General features: G+C 42.6%; 1 pseudogene; it reads right to left on the reverse strand.

Moving 5' to 3' along the window:
• Positions 1–10545: 10545 nt before the first annotated feature.
• LOC147466125 (putative LRR receptor-like serine/threonine-protein kinase RKF3 pseudogene) lies at positions 10546–13228 on the reverse strand (annotated as a pseudogene).
• Positions 13229–21109: the final 7881 nt, after the last annotated feature.

Raw genomic sequence — 21109 nt, forward strand, 5'->3', positions numbered from 1 at the left:
TTTATTGCACTATCTCTCTCATTTTTGCTCTCTTGCATTAAAGTGCACATTGTGGCCAAGCAAACTCTCTCTCCCCTCCCTCTCTCATGGGAGCTCAAGAGATAGTCTCCATGCTCGGGATTGGGCTATGAATGCAAATCCAAGCAAGTGAAAGCTAGTTTTAATCATCATCTTCTTCTTCTTCTCTATTTTGCTAATCTATGTTAAGATCTTGCTCCCATGGAGTAAGCATACACAAAGTACTATATCTCTTGTTGGAAAAAAATACTTCTTTCACCTTCACATACCTCTTACCCCGCAATTCTTTCTCCTCATGGGGGTGTTTGGGGCTTGGGAAGGAGGGTTACACCATGGAATCTTAAAGAACACCATCTTCTTGGTCGAAGAAAGCTCTACAAGAGCACACGTTGTCTTGCAATCAAAGCTCTCTTCAAGAGAGAATTATAATACAAAGACCTTCTAAAGGGAGGACCGGCTCCAAGAAAATCCGTTCAAGTTGTCAATCTTAATTGTGGTATTCTCTTTAAATTATGTGCATGATTTGTGAATTCCAATGTGTGAATATGTAAAGAAATTAGCTCGGCACAACCTATAGTCTCCTCTTTAGTTTCTTTTAAGGAAAACTCTCTCCTTTTATAAGTTAATATTCCGTTGAATCTAAAGTAAGAATTGGATTTTCTAACAAATTAAGCAAACTATTTTATTTTATATTTATTTAACATTGACCTGATTACATACAAGGAAATACGTGCAAATATATAAAGTCTAATTAAACTATTATTTGATTAATTTATTTAAGATCTAATATATATATAAGAAATTTAAACTACTATTTAATTAAACTATTATTTAATTAACTTATCTAACATTGATTTAATATATACAAGAAATTTCATTTATTTGATTTAATTAACTTTAAAAAAATCTAATTTCTTTTCTGTGTGAGTATGTGAATATACATGTGTAAGTGTGTGGGCAATATATGTAGTGCAGTCACATGCACTCTCCACAACTCTTCTTCTCGCATCGGAAATTCATATCAAAACTCTGAAAAAAAAACCAAAAAAACGTCAATTACTCGTACATATGCACAAATCATAATATAAAAAATGTGTGTGTATAAATAAATAGATAAATAAATAAATAAGTATATATATATACATACACATATACATATATATAGACATATATATACTATATATACATATATATATATATATATATATATATATATATATATATATATAGAGAGAGAGAGAGAGAGAGAGAGAGAGAGAGAGAGATGTGTCAGGTGAGACATCAATGGCATTGAGATCAATTTCAAGCTTCTCTTCAGCGCCTTCGTTTTCATACAAGAGTCCATATGCATCAGCATTATAATTGGGGTAATCCCTCACACCCAAGACGCCTGACGCTATTAGCTGCTTAGCTTCCCATCTCTAAGATGAACTCATTCTCTTGAGTGGTCCCTTAAAACATCCATTTTCATCCTCCTCTGTGATAATAATCCTAGAAAACTCTTTGTCAGAATTTTACTACTTCTCAAGCAATTGCTAGCTATGGATATTTTGTGCTGGAGAGAATTAATAGAACAACATGAAGATTCAAGAAGTAGCACTCAAGTGCACGAAAGTATGCGACAACTTGGTACAAATATTGCGTAGAGAGAGAGAGAGAGAGAGAGAGAGAGAGAGAGAGAGAGAGAGAGAGAGAATTAGCAGATTTGCACATACAACCATATACGTGAGCATGTAACCAACCAAACTTTCAAAATGTCAAAACCATAGAGTAAAGCTTACTTTTTATACGATTCTATTATTGTGATGAGTCTTTGAATTCGTTAGCTTAACATTAACTTCTTCATTTCCCTCTTGGAGATTGATAGATCGGCACCTTCAGCTATACTGTTCCTTTTATCCACATAAGATGCATCATATGGCAATATTAGGCCACAACAAAATTAAAGCTTCTCAATATAAGTGGTAAACAATCATCTCTTCTCTTCTGTACGCAAACCTGCTTCCAACATTGACCCATCTCCTAGTGTATTGACCCATCTCGTAACACTAGGAGTCCCCCTCGCTAACAGAAAGAAGGTCCCATCTTTCTGTTATTAATTTAAACAAGAGAGAATAGCGCCACCTACCCCGTACACTCATCTAACGATCGTTTGTGGAGTGTGTCCAATTTATGGTAGCTTTGTAGTTTAGAATATGCACAAATGTTACTTTCATTTATGTCTTTTGATGGAAATGTTTACATAAAGCATCCTCTGACACTTTTCTCATGCTTGTGTGAGAGAAATTTAGAGAGAGCAAAAATTGGGACTATGATGTAAGTAGCACTATTCCAACCTCGTATATGTCAAATCCTTAGTACATCATCTTCTTCTCTCTACTTATTTTTTATTACTACATTATTTTATGTTACCACATACACATGTAACTCTGACTTCAAACAACAATCTGATATGGTTATGAATTAATACTATATATTGTCTTCGATAGGTTTTTCAAGTTACACTTTTTCAGGATAACAAATCTAGTGAAATAGACATCTTGATGAAGATAAAGTAGCTTGCCCGCTCCATCAAAAATTGCATGGATCCTCACATGGAAACCGTACTCAACAAGAGCACAAATCAAGGGACACAATGGCAAGCCACATATTGGCCATTTCTATCGCACCTTTGCAACAATGGTGAGAGTGCTACTTGCAAACATTGGACTCCATCATAGTATGCATCTCATTTTGAGTGAGTGGTTGTCAATATAAGCGCTAATAAAAATAGAAAATACATTGTGAAGGGGGCAGTTGGACTTGCAAGACTGAGCAATTCAACTCTTATAGATACTTATCTAAACATAGAGTACATCTATATGTAGTTCACAAGTTACATCCATCATGAAAATTTACAAAAAACAACATGTCATTCAATAATGCAACTCTTATAGATGTTTGTGCACATCTAAATATGCAAGTCATTTATATGCAGTGCACAAGTTGCATCCAAATATATGAAAATAGCATGTCGTTCCTTTACTACTTGAGTATGTGTAGCAAATACTGGAAGCAAACCTCTTGCATACACAAATGCTATTCATCATCAATATTTCTTTGTTAGCGAAAAGAACTACAAACACAAATAGTCTGTGGCGTCTACGATCAATGCTTACTTTTGGAGAACCCTTTGTTCACATGGTTGGACAAAGCAGCTCTTAAGTGACTTAAGGACAAGGTTGCATCTGGATTCTGGAGATATCCTTGCCTTCAACTGTGAGTGCGCGGATGTAGTGTGCGTGCGCAGAGAGTGCGAAGGGAGAGAGAGAGAGAGAGAGAGAGAGAGAGAGAGAGAGAGAGAGAGAGAGAGAGAGAGAGAGAGGATGTGGGGTGGAGCTCCCAAATCTCACTGTATGAGTACCATGTGAGAGTGTGAGTGAAAGCTCCTTATTCTTTGTATGTATAAAGAATAAGGAGATAAATGTGGGCAGCCGAACATTGGCCGGCGGACACGTGCAAAGCACGGTGAGGCACACCGCCTTTACCTAACATTTAGTGCGCGGATGCAGTGCGCGTGCGCAGAGAGTGCGAAGGGGGGGGGGGGGGAGAGAGAGAGAGAGAGAGAGAGAGAGAGAGAGAGAGAGAGAGAGAGAGAGAGAGAGAGAGAGAAAGAGCATGACATAGGATGTGGGGTGGAGCTCCCAAATCTCACTGTATGAGTACCACGTGAGAGTGTGAGTGAGAGCTCCTTATTCTTTGTATGTATAAAGAATAAGGAGATAAATGTGGGCAGCCGGACACTGGCCGACGGACACGTGCAAAGCACGGTGAGGCACACTGCCTTTACCTAACATTCTCCCACTAAAGGCTATGTGCCAATAAGTGGCGAGAAGACTAGCCTACAACTAATATATACAAGAGGTGAGAGAAGACGACTCTCAACCTATACCCACTGGCTCACTCCAAACATGCTCTAGTGTAGATGCATACCACTAGGGCTAGAGCTACGATGACACTCATGATGCAGGTATCGAGTGACGACCTACATGGCTCCACAATGCACAATGCCAGTGTCAGTCATCGCACGACTGACAACTCCCACTGCAAATGCACCAACCGCATAACCAAGATCAGGTCTCGAGACCAAAAGGTCAGACATGAGAGACCCGAAAGCTGACGAAACATGCACTATGTGTGCTAACCTATCCCTGTCAGCAACCTGAGTGCCATATGCATCCTCATCAGGAACCACCTGACTATGCATCACCATGTCAGCATCATCTATCAAAGGCATATCTGCTGAGAATGACTGCAAAACCGAAAAATCAGCACCACTGCAATCACACACAGCTGTCTGAAGGACACTGTCGCCCTCAAACGTATCAGATGCATCATAGAACAATGCATCGGTCTCTGGCTCAACCGATGTCATCTCAACGGATGACTGACCAAGGTGTGCATCCCCAGAGATACCACTGTCTGCGTGAACGTCACCACAAGACAGATGCACAACCTGCTGTGTCTCACAAGAGCCTGCCTACTCTAATTGCCTAACCTCAGTAGGCACACACACAACTGTCTCACTGCTCTGTTGACACAAAGGCAAGGCAGCATGCAACCCACTAGCAAAGAAAACACATCTCTGCTGTCTACATGGCTGCAACAATGTCACAGAGATAGTGCCATCTCTCACGTGACTAACATGCATCGGATATGTGCTATCAACACTGGCACCTCTAGCTAAAACAAGCTGTCCACGATGCAAACTAAAACCGTGCTTATCTAGCACAACATGGCACCCACTGTCTCTCAACTGACTCAGGGAGACCAAACTCCGAGTCAAACTCGGCACATGGCGAACATACCTCAACACTAGCATTGCTCCACTCGGCAATGACATCCGAACATCTCATGCACAAACAATGTCATGGACTGAACCATCAGTCAAGTGCACGTCCAAGCAAACCGCTAGCATACGAGCAAAAGTACTCGCGTCTCGGCGAGACGTGAAATGAAGCATCAGTATCTAGCATCCACTGCGAAGGTAATGTGCCATCGCATGACATGAGAACCTCATGAGTAAACATGGAAGCAAGAACGACCTCACCATCGTGTGTAGCCTCATACACAACATCTGCCTCCGGTGTAGTCAAAGCTGAAGCATCCAACCTGTACTGACGTTTGCGCTGTCGCATCCTGCGAAAACAACGCCTCTGAATGTGTCCTGTGTGTCTACAATGCCAACAAGTGTGCAGTCTCCGTCTCTGAGACCCGCATCTCGCTCTAGGCGCATCTCTGGACTGTGAGGTGTCATATCTCTGACACAACAACTGCCATAAATCTCTAGTTGTACGTGCATGCATAACTATGCAATAGACTGACTCTACTATGCTCAACATAATCGTCGACCGCGCTAGTGCATCCAAGTCCTCCCACGCACTGTCAGACATGGACTCTGGCCTCGCATCCTTGCCCTGCAGTGGCAATGCCTGGCCCAAACAAGTCAATGCATCAAGCATATGCGAGCTCCACCAAGCGAAATTTGACCCATCAAATCTCGTAACAAAGAGTTCAAACTCTGACGTGCGTACTGCCATGTCTGGCAACCTGTACAATCAAAGAGCAGTAAAACCAATCCAAAAAACTGTCGGCAACCACACAATTGAGACGGAACCAAAAAAGCAAGTGTGGAATAGCTCGATGCACAAAGTACGCAGAAGGTCTCCCACTAGAACCACAATCTACGGGCAAAAGAGATGGATGCGAAATACACGTCGCAATCCAAACTGCCAAACACTATGGCAAACAATGCTCGAGATAACAAAACTCTCCCACCCGAGAGCAAACCACTGTCTCAAGCAAAGAAGGTGACCAAGAGGTCAAGCGCACTAGCCTCTACAATAGGCATACATATCTGGCAAAATTTCGGCAGAGTCTCCTCTGTAACTGGAGCAAAAACTCAACAATAAATCGCAATGGAGACAACAACGAATGCCCAAATGGCCAATCCGGGAATGTACTCGTCCGGAATCACCTCACAAAGTCATACATAGAGCCAAACCGCTCTAGCCGGAGTATTAACGGCGCTACAAATGACATACATATGTGAGTGAAAAATTGCTGCCAAAATGTGTCAATGAATGACCAATGTGCCAGATAACCATAGCATACACAACTCCTCACTCCTACGAGAGTGGGTACAAGAACACCAAACTGTGTCCAAACTGACAAAACCTGTCAATGTGAGAGCCAAGCTCGATCACAAACTATGGTGAGTAATCTCCAACCACTATCCCACAAAAGCATACACAAAGCAAAAGCTCAAGACACCTGCTATGTCGAAACCAGTATGCAAGCCAAAACATTGCAGAAGATGTCCTCAACTGCAAATGGCAACACCTGTGGGAGTACTAGACTCAACCTGTAGCCAGGAGTCAAAACTGGAAGCTCCAAATGGCCGAGCACACACAGCTCAAGACCCAAAAAGCAGAGCAAAACATGCTCGCAATGCACCACCCAAAAGAAAAAACACTGCACACAAATCCTGAGTGCTATAAGCAATCGCAATCTCGATCGCACCAACAATGCGCATAAAACTCCTAGGAAAATTTCGCCAGAGTTTTGTCAGTAAAACAACCACAAAACTAGTAACCAAACTGACTGCACGCTCAAAACCATGAGCAACCAAAGCGCATCAAACCGCACTCCAAATGCATGCACCAATCTCCACACTTTGCATACATCATTGTAAACACCTGCAAATCTAGTACACAAATATCTGCTCTACTTGTGACTGCCAAAAAACATGCTCGAGACATACATTGTCGAGCTCAAAATGCAATCACATTAGTCTCCCTGAGCATCAAACTACATAAGGCATACATCTTATCCTCCCACTTGTGAGGAAACTTGCAGCAAATATCACTCTCACATTTGAGAGCAAACCATGTGTGGAATCCTCGACACACAATAAACAACTGCTGCAGCAAAAAAATTCAGCGTTTAGAATTTTAAAATTCTGATATGACGAGTGCGTCCGGAGCGTGCCAAAACCCCAAGGTAGACTCCTGGATCACATGTATCTGAGTGCGGGTGTGAAAGCTATGCCAAAAACCTCCGTTTCGACCCAAAAACGCAACATAAACTGTCAAAAGAGGGCTGAAAAATGCAGCTCCTCAATCGTAGCTCGAATGAAGTTTTTGATGGCTCGAATGGCTTCAAAAGGGGGGTAAAACGCAAGGACACCTGATGGAAACGCTCTCAAAAAGCTGGATTTGCCGATGCCGAAGTCGAAACCCTGGTTGCACTCTTGAAAGTGCGCGCGCGCACGGAAGCGATTTCGGGAATGAAACCAGCTCTGATACCAGATGTGAGTGCGCGGATGCAATGCGCGTGCGTAGAGAGAGAGAGAGAGAGAGAGAGAGAGAGAGAGAGAGAGAGAGAGAGAGAGAGAGAGAGGGAGCACGACATAGGATGTGGGGTGGAGCTCCCAAATCTCACTGTATGAGTACCATGTGAGAGTGTGAGTAAGAGCTCCTTATTCTTTGTATGTATAAAGAATAAGGAGATAAATATGGGCAGTCGGACACTGGCTGACGGACGGTGGAAAGCACGGTGAGGCACACCGCCTTTACCTAACATCAACTTGTTCTCAAAGTAAGGTAAAACTTTCATTCTGAAAATAAGGTCCCTGTCAGACGAGGGCGGATGGGGTACCTCTACTATGACGTGGGCAAATAATGAGCAGCGGCGCTTAAGGAAAACGCAGTCACACAGAGGCTGAAAGAGCGATGACCATCGCTATGGTCTATTGATATGGCAACTACGTCGTGTCCAGGATCCCCTTCACTGTGGGCGACCCCTCCAAGCCATCCCTCCTCCGCCCAAACTTTTCTCGCACAAGTTGATTGGCTGCAGGATTGTGCGTAAACTCAGCGTAGCACTTTTTCTCGAGCTTGTCCTTCACTTCAATGTGACTGCCATGACAGACGCCCGCTGTTTCACGAAAAAGTTTCCCTGCCCAAGTAGTGACAGGTCATGCATGGCCGCCGGTCTTTTGTGAGAGCGGCCTAATTAGATAAGAGTACTCATTCTCTCGTATCCAATCCTCCTCTTTCTTCCACTCCTCTTTTTTGGCATGCTAAAGGCCTTAGTATCCATATGAGTGAAGGTCGTTCAAATTTGTTTGCTTGAGATGTGTCCTTTTAAAAATTGAAGAGAAAGAAAACATTTCCTTTCAAATGCTGTTTCACAAAGCTACTTTCATATTTTTTGGCATGCTTAAAAAGACTTTAAAGAACAAAGGATTAAAGAGTATGCATAGGAGTTTGGTCCATAATGTGATGTATTGATTCAATATCCTTTTATGTAAAGACTTCAACAAGATTCATTTTAAGAAATTATTAACTTGATTTATTATTCTCTATGCTTGTTAATTCTATATTTTTTAATGAGAGCATTAATATATTCTTTTGTTTTAGATTTAATGTATTTTTTTACTTTATTGTTTTTTTAAGAATAATAATGTATAATGTGCACCTTTCACCTTATTAATCAAATGGATCTTCTTTCAATAAGAGCCGATGAACGACATTCAAAAAGGAATGTGTCTTCACCATGGAGGTTGTCAATTGGTATAAAAAGACAACATACTTCTTTGGACTCTTAAATAAATAACAAGTCTTCCCCCCTTGGAAGAGCAAATCTACCATCCACTTTTCAACACGAAACGTGGATCGATGTGATTGAATTAAATCCAGCAACTACGTACTCAACAACACTACCACTACACTAGACAACAAAATCTTAATAGAGTAAATTTTATAGAGCTACCTTCGTCCCTTGTGAATGAAGAAAGAGTATGAGGTTTTTGCTGCCAAGTTATGTGAATTTAGCTTGTGTATCTATGATGAATAATATAGTGTATATAATTTTTTTCATTTTACTTTGTTTTCAAATGATAATGTGCAATGTGCATCATTCACCTCATTGTTTAAGTGAGACCTTTTCTAATATATAAATCATTTGTGATTATATATGTATAAAAGATAATATAATTATATATTAAAACACAATGAAAATTTCATGTGATTGTAGACACTCATTTGAACTTACTTTCCATAAATCTCATTCCCTCTATAACTTAGCTGACCTTTGTGCCTCTTCACCTTGTCTTTTGCTTGCTTGCACTCTCCCTACCATACTTTCTCCACGCAGGAGGAAAGGGCCCGGTTCACCAAATGGTATATATCGACACGATGGCCACATGTGGACGATTGGGTTGAAAGTGATAGGCATTTAAACAACTATGTAGTTTTGTGCAGTGTTTGCATACGCCAAAATCAAGGTTGACATACTACTACCGGCCCACCAAATACCTCCAGGAACCTCCTCCCATCATGGATGTATGAGGGCGACTATAGAGAGAGAGAGAGAGAGAGAGAGAGAGAGAGAGAGAGAGAGAGAGAGAGAGAGCACATGCATGTGTGTATGTCTACATGTGTATATACGTGTACGTGTACTTGGGGGTTGTGTGTTGTTTTTGGTGGTTTTTTGGGTTGGGGGGGGGGGGGGGACAAATGGGCTTGAGAGTCCGTGTGCACCCGCCGCCGTGGATGTCTATGTGTATGACTCCAAGCACAAACCATCTAGACATGCACGACTCCAAGCACAAACTATCGGCTCGTAAAAATTGTGTGTGTGTGTGTGTGTGAGTGCGAGAGAGAGAGAGAGAGAGAGAGAGAGAGAGAGAGAGAGAACTTTGAAAGAATAGATACCTCAAGGTTTTAAGAATGTAGGTGCTAAGTTTGCACCGATGAGCTTCGGGGAAGGTTCGCCTCAACTTAGCCTTGAGCCGGTTGAAATTGGAGATTATCCAATTTGCGACCATGATAAAGGGAAGAATAACCAATAAAATATACAAGAAAATAGTTCAAAAATCCTATAAATTTGGAAAATTCTACTAGTGTTCCCGGTTTGCATCTAGGATTGTGTGATGTCATTCAAAAAAGAAGCTGTTTCAAGTGATGAGTTGAATTACAGCTGGTTATCCACATAGTTGACAATTCACCCTATACCAACCTTGGGAGGATAGCTTCTTGGCGCTCACTATCCAAAGATGGTGCTATCACAGCAAGGTTACAGGGAATGGCCATTTTCAGGCTTCTGTTTCTCATTCCCATTCCAATTTCCCGTTCTGAATCTCCATTCCGTATTTTAGACAAGTATCCGTAACAAGAAATGGCAGTTCATGCTCGTTTCCATTCCCCGTTCCGGTTTTTCCGTTCCTAGTAACTATAACTATGTATTATACTAACAAGAAGCTAGAATTGCTTGCTTTGGTTCCACTAGATCCATGATTCCACTAGATCCAGTTAAAAATGGCTTTTTTGGCCAAAGATGTTGGCAGTGCAATAAACAAGAAACCACCAATAGAGACAGAGAAAGAAGTGAGACCCTATAAATGGGCATCACAACAAATACACTCTCTCCACCAAAAGGCATTTCAACAGGTGCCCAGAATGATCACTGAAATTGCAATTGGGGTGATGGCCAAATGTCATACCATGCTTTCACGGACAGGGCAATAAATGTCGTCACAATCTACGACAGTAGCTACAAATAAACCCTATCTCGTGGTGTAGTACCGCGGCACCACATACTGGATTGCAAGTATTTAAGGCAAGCTACCTAGGTTGGAAGACAAGAGAATGATGGAAAAAATGTAACAAAAGGAGGAGCCCTTCAAAATGATGACAGGCTGTATTTCTTACGCACTAGGTAGAGTTTAGCCACCAGAATCTCAACTCGAGACAACGACAAAGACGTCTAAGCTTTTAAATGGAGACAAAAATATGCACTCTCAAGGAGCAAACGGTGTTGGACTTTGAACCACTATGAAGGCAATTGTTCCAACTTCAATGACTTTAAGAGATTTGAGGGCGCAAGCACTGATTATGAGAGAACAAAGCACTTTATCCTGTGACAGCTGATAGATATTCACTTCCGTATGAGCTAAAGGATTGGAAACCTGAGCCACGTGACATGCTCCCCTGCTCTGCAACTTGAATCGTGTAAGGAACAGGTCTTTCTGGTAATGGAGGAAGAGGCTGATCATTTTCCATGATCTTTAAAACCTCATCCAAGGTGGGCCTGAAGGGAACCTGGGGATGAGCGCACAAAAGGGCTAAAAGCACAAATCTCTCTACAACTTCCAAAGGACCCACTCTGTCCATCTCTGCATCTATGACATCCATTACCTTACCCTGTTTCACTAAACACCACGCCCAATCCGACACAAGCATGGGCCGCTCTGTCACTGCCCCTCGCAGATTTTTCCTCCTCGTTAAAAGCTCTAGAAGCACTATGCCAAAGCTGTACACATCGCTTTTTTCTGTCACCTGCCCATACAAGACATACTCTGGAGCTACATACCCTTGAGTACCGGCTACTCTTGTGGTGAGATGGCTTGCACCTTCTGGCCTGAACTTAGCTAGCCCAAAGTCCGCGACTTTCGCATTCCAATTGGCATCCAAAAGAATGTTGCTAGCTTTGACATCTCTGTGTATGATGGCAGGCTGCACTTCTTGATGCAGATATGCCAGTCCCCGAACTATACCCATGGCAATGTTTTGCCGCCTCGGCCAATCCATTGGAGTTCGCTTCACAAACAAATGATCATACAGACTGCCGTTGGGCATGTACTCGCAAACTATGATGCGTTGGTAGCCTGTCACATCTGTCCTATCCACACAACCTCCTATAAAGCCCACTAGGTTGCGATGCCTCACGCTGCTTATGACTTCAATCTCATGGAAGAAATCATCGTTCCCCATGGGTGAACAATTTTTGAACCTTTTCACAGCAACAACAGAGCCATTTGGTAGTTTGCCCTTGTAGACATTGCCATATCTGCCCATCCCCACCATATTCTGCCTGGAAAAGTTACCGGTTGCTGCCCTGATCTCATTCAAAGTAAACCAGACAAGGGCAGAATTGGAAGTTGACAACGTTTCTGTCCGCAACTCAGCTGCTCTGCTGCCCTTGGTACTTTTACCCTTTCTGTGGTGCAGATAGAGTGATAAAAGCAAGCCAAAAACAATAAAAAGGCCAATAGCAGCTCCCACTCCTCCGTAGATGTACTTCAATTCGTCGACATCAGAGCTGGCATCAAAATCTGCTATGTTGAACAAGCATGCAGCGACCTGTCCATGAGTGACATTGGTAGCAGTTGAAGCGGCGTAAAGGGCAACAGTATCTTGACAACTGTTAATGCTTCTGCCACTAGAGGTACCTGGGAAGTAGACAGAGGTAGCTAGAACAACTGCAGAAGTGCAAGCTGTGCAGAGCGATAAACTTGCAGTTGATGCATTCAAACAGAGTTTGGATACTTCTAACAAAGTGCTCTGAGGAACCAGCTCTGTCAGATTGTTGACAGAGGTTATGTTTCTACAAGTAGCAGAGCTCAAAGCGATACTGGTGCTCCTAAGATTGCATTGAGACTCCACATCCAAAGAGGTGCCAAGATTCTGAAGCTTTCGAACAAACTCCTCCCAGCAAGTATCTGCAAAGGCATCGGGAACCAGAAAAAAACCTGAATGTGCTGTATAACCTGCCAGGACGTAGTGGAGAGCTTGGATGAAGCTCGTGCATCGGAATGTGACGTTTGTCGAGGCCCCAACCTCATCTCCCACATACTTTATATCATTCAAGAGCGTGAAGTTCAAGGGGCACAAGGAGGATGAAGAGGGGTTGTCAAGCTGGGCTGACACAAGCTGAAGGACTATGACAACCGTACCAAAGAACTGTAAAATAGTCGACGAAGAAGGCATCAGAGAAAGGCAAGAAGAAGGCTTCACAAAAGAGCTCCAGCAAGAAATGCTTGTTTCAACTAGGCCAACATCCTCTGGTACTACCCATCAAGTTTCTGAGTTCAGTAACGCAAATTCCCCACATGCTTTCGTAGGCCCTTTAGTTCTTGAGGGTGCTGCCCATCGTGATCCCTCCACAGGGATTTTGCCGAAATGCAAACTTCATGTACAATCGATGCTTTCAGCTATAGGCTATGACAGACCCAAAAACAGAGAAATGGAGTACCCGATTACGAAGGTGGGCCGTGCAGAATTTGCGCGTGGTGATAAGGCGCTCTGGAGTATGGCACGCCAGGGTAGCGGGCTGTTGAGAGCGCCGCCCTGTCTCTCTCTCTCTCTCTCTCCTCAACTAAACCACATTGTCCCAAGCTGCGATTAGGTGCATTTTATCACGTGCCTTCAACCGTTAGGCCTATCAACGCTGACGAGGCGTGCAACTTGAAACAGGTCAAAGATTTTACAAACAACACTAAATTATTGAGAACAGGGCACCCAGTAATTTTTTAAGCAAAACTATCAATTGTGAATGAATTATATTGAGCAGGCCAAAAAATTACAAGGTCTTCATGCTCTTGTTAAGCCATGACATCATCCAGGAACCATACTCAAACATTGGCTATCAGGGCAGCAACCCCTACCAACCCGCCCCCTCATCCTTGATACACAAGGTCCATAATCTTGTCATTTTGAGATCTTTTATTTACCGATGGCGAAGATTTGCCCCCATCCTAGGCATTCCATCTGCTGACAACAAGTCACAAGTAGTCCTAGACCAATCCTCTGAATGTTGCTTGCATCCGAGTGTCCATATTAGCACTTTGCTTTCTTGTATAATTTATGAGGGCTACTGCTTTAGCTATAATTTTGTAGGCCACCGACATCATCGTTTTGGGGCGCCAATGCTTCAGTTGAGAACAACAGATCTGTTTTGGGACGGGTTTGATAAGCCCTCTCTTAACACTTATCTCCAACGACCCTTCGACCATGGCTTTATTGACCAATCTTGTGATTGGGGCCTTGAGATCATCTCGAAATTCTCTATAGAATTTCACCGTCATCCCGTCCCAACCAAGGGACTTTTCCTTGCCAAGGGCTTGCAATGCTAGTGAACATTCGTCTTTGGAGAATGCCCGTTCCAAGCTATTAGCTTCTGAATGGGAAATTTCCTTCTTGGCACTCTCAAGTAAGGTCCCTCTGGCTTCTTCCACTTCTTGGGACTGGGTCTCTGGCCGTCCAATGATTTGACTAAGATAGCTCAACATCAGACCAGCCATTTCATCATGGTTATGGAATGCTGTCCCTTTCTCATCATCAAGCGAGCGGACGTGGCCTTGGCTCTTCTTGATTTTTAAAGCCCTAAAAAACTTAGCTTGATTGGTGGCTTCAGGTTGAAGAAAAGTCTCCCTGGAGAGAAGCCTTGCCTTTCTGATATCTTCTGCTCATTAGCAATGTTAGATTTGGCTTCAAGCCATCATTTGTGCTCCTCCTCAGTAGCATGCCCATTGGCTTTTATGGAGGTAAGCAATTGTACCTCCGCTGTAAGATGCAGAAGGTGTCCCTCCCTAGCTTTCTTGATTCGGGGGCCCGAGGTTTTGATTGCTTTCTAGATGCTCCGAGCAAAGAGGTCCCACGCATTGTGTTTGTTGAGGTCGACATCTTTTTTGAGCGTACCCAGTGCTTTCTTGGTTAGATTCCTGAAAAGAGGGTCTTTGAATAGGGGTGCCTCTGTTACTAACAAATTTTTCTCACCTCTTGGGGTCTGCTCCTCCTCTTTATTCTTCTTGAAATGTATGTGCAGAGGAATGTGATCCGAAAGGCTTTTTGTTGGGACTACCTTCATCTCCATCAACGACGGTATCCAGTCAGCTTGGTGCGAGCAATAGCATCTGTCCAGCCTGGAGGTAGTGCAGGCATATTGGAGGCTTGTGTAGGTGAAACCAGGCGTGTTGTTCCATGGGCCAACTTCCCATAAGTCGATCATTGCCCACTTTTCGCACAAACTTTGCCATTTAGACCTTTCTGAGCCAGCCAACATACTGGAGGATCCTATTCTATCCTTGCTCTTTTCTACCATATTAAAGTCTCCAACGAACAACCACTCCCCTTCAATAGTTTAGCATCCATAGTTTAGCTCTATCTTTTGCATTGCAAGGGCCGTACACATTCACAATGGTGAAGAAATGCCCTTCCCATCTGATTCTAATTCCCAGAATTCTGCCGGATGGGTGGTTAAGAACCAACTTCAGCTCCAATTCTTTGTCCGCAATGCTGAGGACGCCACTGAAACCGTTACTTCCTTCTCCATGGAATACCAGTTTCTTTCCTAGCACCTGCTTTCTCTTGCTATGGGCATCTAAGTGGTGTTCCTGGATGGCCCAACAGTTGACTGTCTTCTCCTTTTTTATTTCCTCCCAGAATAGGGTACTCTTCTTACGGGTTTTCAACCCCTTCACGTTCCAAGATTGGATAGTGAGAGACTCCATCATTAATGAGGGGTTCATTGGGATAGAGGAATGAATTCTTCAGCATCCGACTCATTCCCACCCCCTTTCTCCTTGGTCTCAGGAGAATCCAGGGGTTCCAAGTCAGGGGATTCCTTTTCTTGCAGTGCTGCAAATGGATTGTGCAATGGGACAATGGACCCCCCTCCTTTCGAAGGGGTGGAGGATGAATTAGATCCTTTCACCTAAAGTGTTCTCACGACTTGCAGCACTTTGGAGTCTCTTGCCACTGCCTTCACTCTTTTGGCTCTTTTCAGACCAGGGACTTGGACAGCTGTCGCCGTTGTCATTGTCATAAATTTGGGGGTAGCAGCGGGAGTAATGATCCTATTATTATTGCCTACACCTTCGGAAGTTCGTTGTATGGGAATCGATTCCTCCACAATCTTTTCCTGCATATTAATATCCATTTTCTCACATACCATATCTCCTTTATCCTTCCCTGCATTTGTCCCTTCGTTACTGCCTCCTTGCTTCTCCAGCCCTTCCATCGGGGATTCCATTTTATTGGGGGCCTGTGCTGTCGGAGCTGCAGTATCACTAGACTTCAAGGGGCAATCCTTGGCGAAGTGCCCAAAGGTGTTGCATTTAAAACATGCCCCAAAGTATGTTCCAAAATTTAGCGGAATAGTAACAATCCCAGCTCTGACATTATAACCATGCTCTTAGGTGGCGTTTTAGACGCATCCCATCCTATACAAACCCTGTTTGAGGTTCTGCCAAACCCTCTCTTCCTAGGTATAAATAAGGGAGTGCCCAGTTGGCTAGCAAGCATCTTAAGATTTTCCCGCAGCCAGCTAGGCAGTCCCACAAACTCAACCCAGATCGGATGAAACTCTTGTAGAGATTCAGCTGAGTCGAACACTGGCTCCCAAGGCACCACACAAACCGTTGTTCTATTAAATACTAGCGGTCCTTTGTCAAGGATCTTTTCCACATCGGAGGCCTCTTTGAATCTCACTGAAAAAACTTTTAGCTAGGTAAAAAGTACTTTCAACTGCTCCTCCATGACCAAGAATTTGAGGGCCCTAAAGCCATTGAATCATCTCAAACCTGTTCGGGATTCTTCCACTGAACCCAAATACAAGCGTTAACTTAGCTTGCATGGCTAACTGTTTTTTGATAAGTGTTGGTGGAATCGCTACAGTAATAGCTTCGACAACCTCCACCTGCTGTGGCAAAGGTTTTTTTAAAGCAGAAAAGGCTCTACTTGCCAACCCGTCTTCCACGAGCTCACTGTATTCTGTTTGGGAGCAAGTTCTTTTATTGTTGTTAGGGCCGGACTCAATCATTTCGTTGACTTCCATGACCTCTTGTTGAAGTCTAGCTTTTGTATTCTGCAAGTTTTTGATATCTCCTTCACTTGACATCCCTTCTGCTGAGCCTTTTCCATAATCCTTAGAGTTAGGCCCCTTGAGTATGCTAGCAAACGAAATACTTGGCCTGTGAGTAGCAGATGCATTTGATGCTTTATTTACGTCCGCACAGATGGGACCCTGAGGAACCCCGTCTTTGAGAGTTTTTACCTCGAATTTGAACCCTTGCGCTGAGCCCATTTTCTCTCTAGTTTCCTCAGAGGGAACATTTTCAGTCGGGACAGTTTTGACCTCTTTTATGGTTGAATCCTTCGGCGAGTTGGGGCTTGACATTTTCGTATCATGCAACGGTCTCAAGACCGAGCCACCACCTACATCCATCGACACGGCTAGCTCCATTTCGGATATTTTCCCCGCCGCTAACATCTTTGAAAATTTGACAATATCCTCACTTGCGACTAGAGTGTCGAGTTCCATTATCAATGTCGCAGCCTTACAACCCTTGATTAAGCTCAAGACCTTAAAGGCGCATAGGCAAAGAGACACAGAGGTAATTATAGCTTGCTTGATATAAACTTAAGGCTAGATTTTGGGAAGCAAAATGAAAGTTGTTAATTTAGATCACCAAACAAGAAAAAAACAAAATTTAGGCATGAGCTGATTATTGCGAATAATTATTGACAAGAGGTAATAATCGTTGTACAACGATTATTAGCAAGGACAACAGAAAAAGAGGAAACAGGGGCGGCGAGATGCAAGAGAACTTAATCGCGAGTGAGCGAAGGAAGCGGGAGCTGCACCCATGAGCAAAGGAAGCCAAAAACAAAAACAGGATTTAAGGGCTCCCTGGAAGCATCATCAACCTAAGAAAATGTAAAGGGTGGCGAACACGAAATTTCTGCAGGTTGCGGCTAGTGGCATGGAGAGTGTTGAGGGTGAGGTAGCGTTGGCAAGATGGGAGCCTCTCTTGGCGCAAACAAGGTAACAGATATGCCTCACGGTGTTGGTTGCGACAGTATTGAGTTGGGCGCTCCTAAGCTTGCTGAAGCAAGTGAGCTGGTACGGTTCTGCTGTGGCTTTCAGTACTACATGGTTGTCATCCCTACGCTCAGGGGCATCTTAAATTTCAGCAAAACCAGGGCACCCAATAATTTTATTAATAGGAATCTACCAGGATTCTTTGATTTATTACTTGCAAGTAAAAGTTATTCAAATAGAAAGTTTCTGTTTTTAAATAGAAATTTCTTTTTTTGGGTCTCTCTCTCTCTCTCTCTTTCTTCTCCTAGCGTGTAGCCTGGGCCAGGCTTCCGCGCTTAAGTTCTCAGGACCTGGTGACTCATTGTTGCTCTTTGTCTTTCTCTCACGCATGGGAGGGTGACAGTGTTGCCTTCTCTGTCTCTGTAGGCGCCTATTTTGTCGTCCTCGCCTCTAGCATTTCACTAAGCCTATGTTAGCCTTATAATATCTAACCCTTTGTGTCAGTATTTCCTTTATTTTTTTCAATGGTGAGTAGGTTATATTGTCAAAACCAAACAATTTACAAGCTTATGCCATGCTCGTGAAAAATCATGCCAGCTTCAAGGGTCCTAGTTACATGGGTTGATTGGGGAGCCACCCCATGACAAGGGATGAGCCCACACCTTAATCCAAACAAGGTACCCAATGATACGGGACGAGCCCACACCTCTATACCTATAAGCCATTCAGTACGGCATTTAAGGCCCTCTTCCAATCATCAGACTTATTTTGTTTTCCAATGGCAATGATCCCCCCTCAGCTTTCTTGGATTATCTTCGTGAACTTAGCAGTTTCCATGGTGCCCTCGAAAATTTGACAATTCCTTGCCTTCCAAATATGTTTGAAGTAGCTAAATCTCACTCTTTGTGTTATGATAAGCATTGCTTGGCTCTTGAACGCCTTCCCTCCTAAAAAGTGATCTTTCTTGAAAAATCCTATTAAAGGTCTTTTGCACCCATTTGCAAATTTTCCATGCCAAGCTACATATCCCCGGGCATCCCTTAATGAACAGGTGACAGAGGTCTTTGCTAGCTGTTTTGCATTATGAACATCTATCCAGGCCAATTCCCTTGGTGAGAACCTTCACCCTAGTGGGCAGGGCCACCCATAGCACTTTAATCCATAAAAAGACCTTCATCCCATGCTGCCATTTTTCCATATGTTCTTCACGAACGTCTCCCATCTCGACTCTCGCCGGTGCTTGTTCCATAGCTTGTCTGTATTTCCTAATCATGCAAGGAAAATTTTTAAAACACTACAAGAGGCCACTTAAATTCCGGCGCCAAATTACCGGCGTCAATGGCGAACGTCGGTATATGTGTAGGTAAGTATGGAGGGAGATGAAGTTTTTTAAAAAATTCAATTTTAAATTTCGATGCGTGTTCCGATGTATTTTCCGACGCCTGTCACGATGCACTTTCTGACGTCTGTACGAATGCTTTTTTCGACGCCTATACCGATACCTGTTTCGTTGGACCCTGCAAAAAACAAACCGCGGGCTTTTTCTGCGCATTTCTCTTCTTCTTGTGCCTTTTCTCTTGCTCTCTTCTTCCTCATCTCTTACAGATCTGGTGTGAAACAAGTTGTCTGAGGTGTTAATCTTGCTCATGGACTACTCCATAACACTAAGGTGAGGCTATTTTCAAGTTTGCTTGTAGGTTTAGGGTTTAAGATTTAACATGGTGTGTGTGTGTGTGTGTGCGCGCGCGTTTTTGCAGGTTCGAGGACGTTTACAACACCTTTTCTTGCTCAAATAGGCTGCATGTGAGTGCTTGAACTTTTAATGCATATTAAATTTTTTTAAATTAATTTGTATATTGATAAAAGAAAATTTCATGCTTTAAACTATCAATGCTTTAAAAGAAATTATGGTTTATGTTGTGAAATTTCGTTTTGAATTATGAAAAAAATTCATTTTGGTTTATGAAAAAATCTTGTTTTGAAGAAATTTTGTTTTCAATTATGTCGTTTTAGAAATTATGCGATTGATGAGGTTTAGGTTTTAGGTTTCGGTTAGGTTTAGTTTAGTTATATGTTAAGTTATAAGTTAGGTTAGGTTAGCTTACATGACGTTAATTATGTTAGGTTAGCTTATAGGTTAAGTTCTAGGTTAGGTTTAAATTAAAGATTAAATTAAGTTATAAGTTAGGTTATAGGTTATAGGATAGGTTAGCTAGATCATAGGTCATGTTTAGTCAACAAGTTAGGTTATAGGTTAGGTTAGGTTAGCTTAAGTTAACTCATGTTTAGGTTATAGATGGATGTTGTGTTTGGACAGTTAGAACTTATGTACTTTTATGTTAATCTAAACACTTATCGGTGAAACGTCCAAACAGGACCATATACCAACGTCTAAACCATAACCCTCTAACCCTATTAGCAGACTTAAATGGTCAAGCGCTACACTAATTGGATTTGGAGCGACCAAATCAAAAGTTGACAAACCTAAGCGGATTTACATAGCCTGCCCTAACGCCTCGGGGGCTTCACTATGTGTAAAACTACCATATCACGTGCGTTCAAGACATGTTTGTAAAACCCCTTATCTGTGAATTTTTTTAGGAATATAATATACCATTTTCTTTTAAAATCTATAATTTTTTTCAAATTTGAAAAACTAATGTCCTTATGTATATATTTCTATAAATTTCAAGAACTTTAAATACCCTTCTGTTGAATTCACGTGATAGGTTACATTTTTATCAGGTGACCTCCCCGGGCCTAACGCTCCAAATATAGTAATGTATTAGCGACCAAAACAAAAGTCCCTAATCTAAAGCTGATAACCCTTAGGAGCTATCCCTAAGCAAACTAAATGGCCTAACAATACCCTAATATGTTTTAGAGCGGTTTACCTTAGCGGATTTACATAGTGTGCCCTAACCGTCCGACCACGATGCGCCATCTATTAACGGCCAAACCAGAATCCAAAGAACCCTAAGCGGCTAGCCCTAAGCAGATTGAAATGGAAAAATGCTACACTAATCCAATTTGAAGCGGCCAAACCTAAGCAACTTTACATGACGCACCCTAATATTCCAAAATACGGCCATCTATTAGCCACTAAACCAACACTAGTCCTAAGATGCTAACCCTAGGTGGTTAGTCCTAAGCGGATTGAAATTGGCTAATTCCTATCGTAATCCAATTTGGAGTAGCCTGGCTTTACACACCGTACCATAAGTTCTAACTGTCCGAACACAACGTCCATCTATTAGCGGCCAACCGAAGATGACTTGTGTACTTCTAAAAACGCAAACGGACTTCGGTTAGGTTAGGTTTAGGTTATAGGTTAGGTTAATTTAGGTTTAGGTTATATGTTAGGTTAGATTATAGGTTAGGTTAGAGTTAGCGACAAATAGTAGAAAAAACGCAAACGGACTTCGGTTAGGTTAGCCTATAGGTT

Source organism: Adiantum capillus-veneris, chromosome 1 (genome assembly GCF_014529385.1).
Source record: "Adiantum capillus-veneris isolate H3 chromosome 1, ASM1452938v2, whole genome shotgun sequence".
NCBI lineage: Eukaryota > Viridiplantae > Streptophyta > Polypodiopsida > Polypodiales > Pteridaceae > Adiantum > Adiantum capillus-veneris.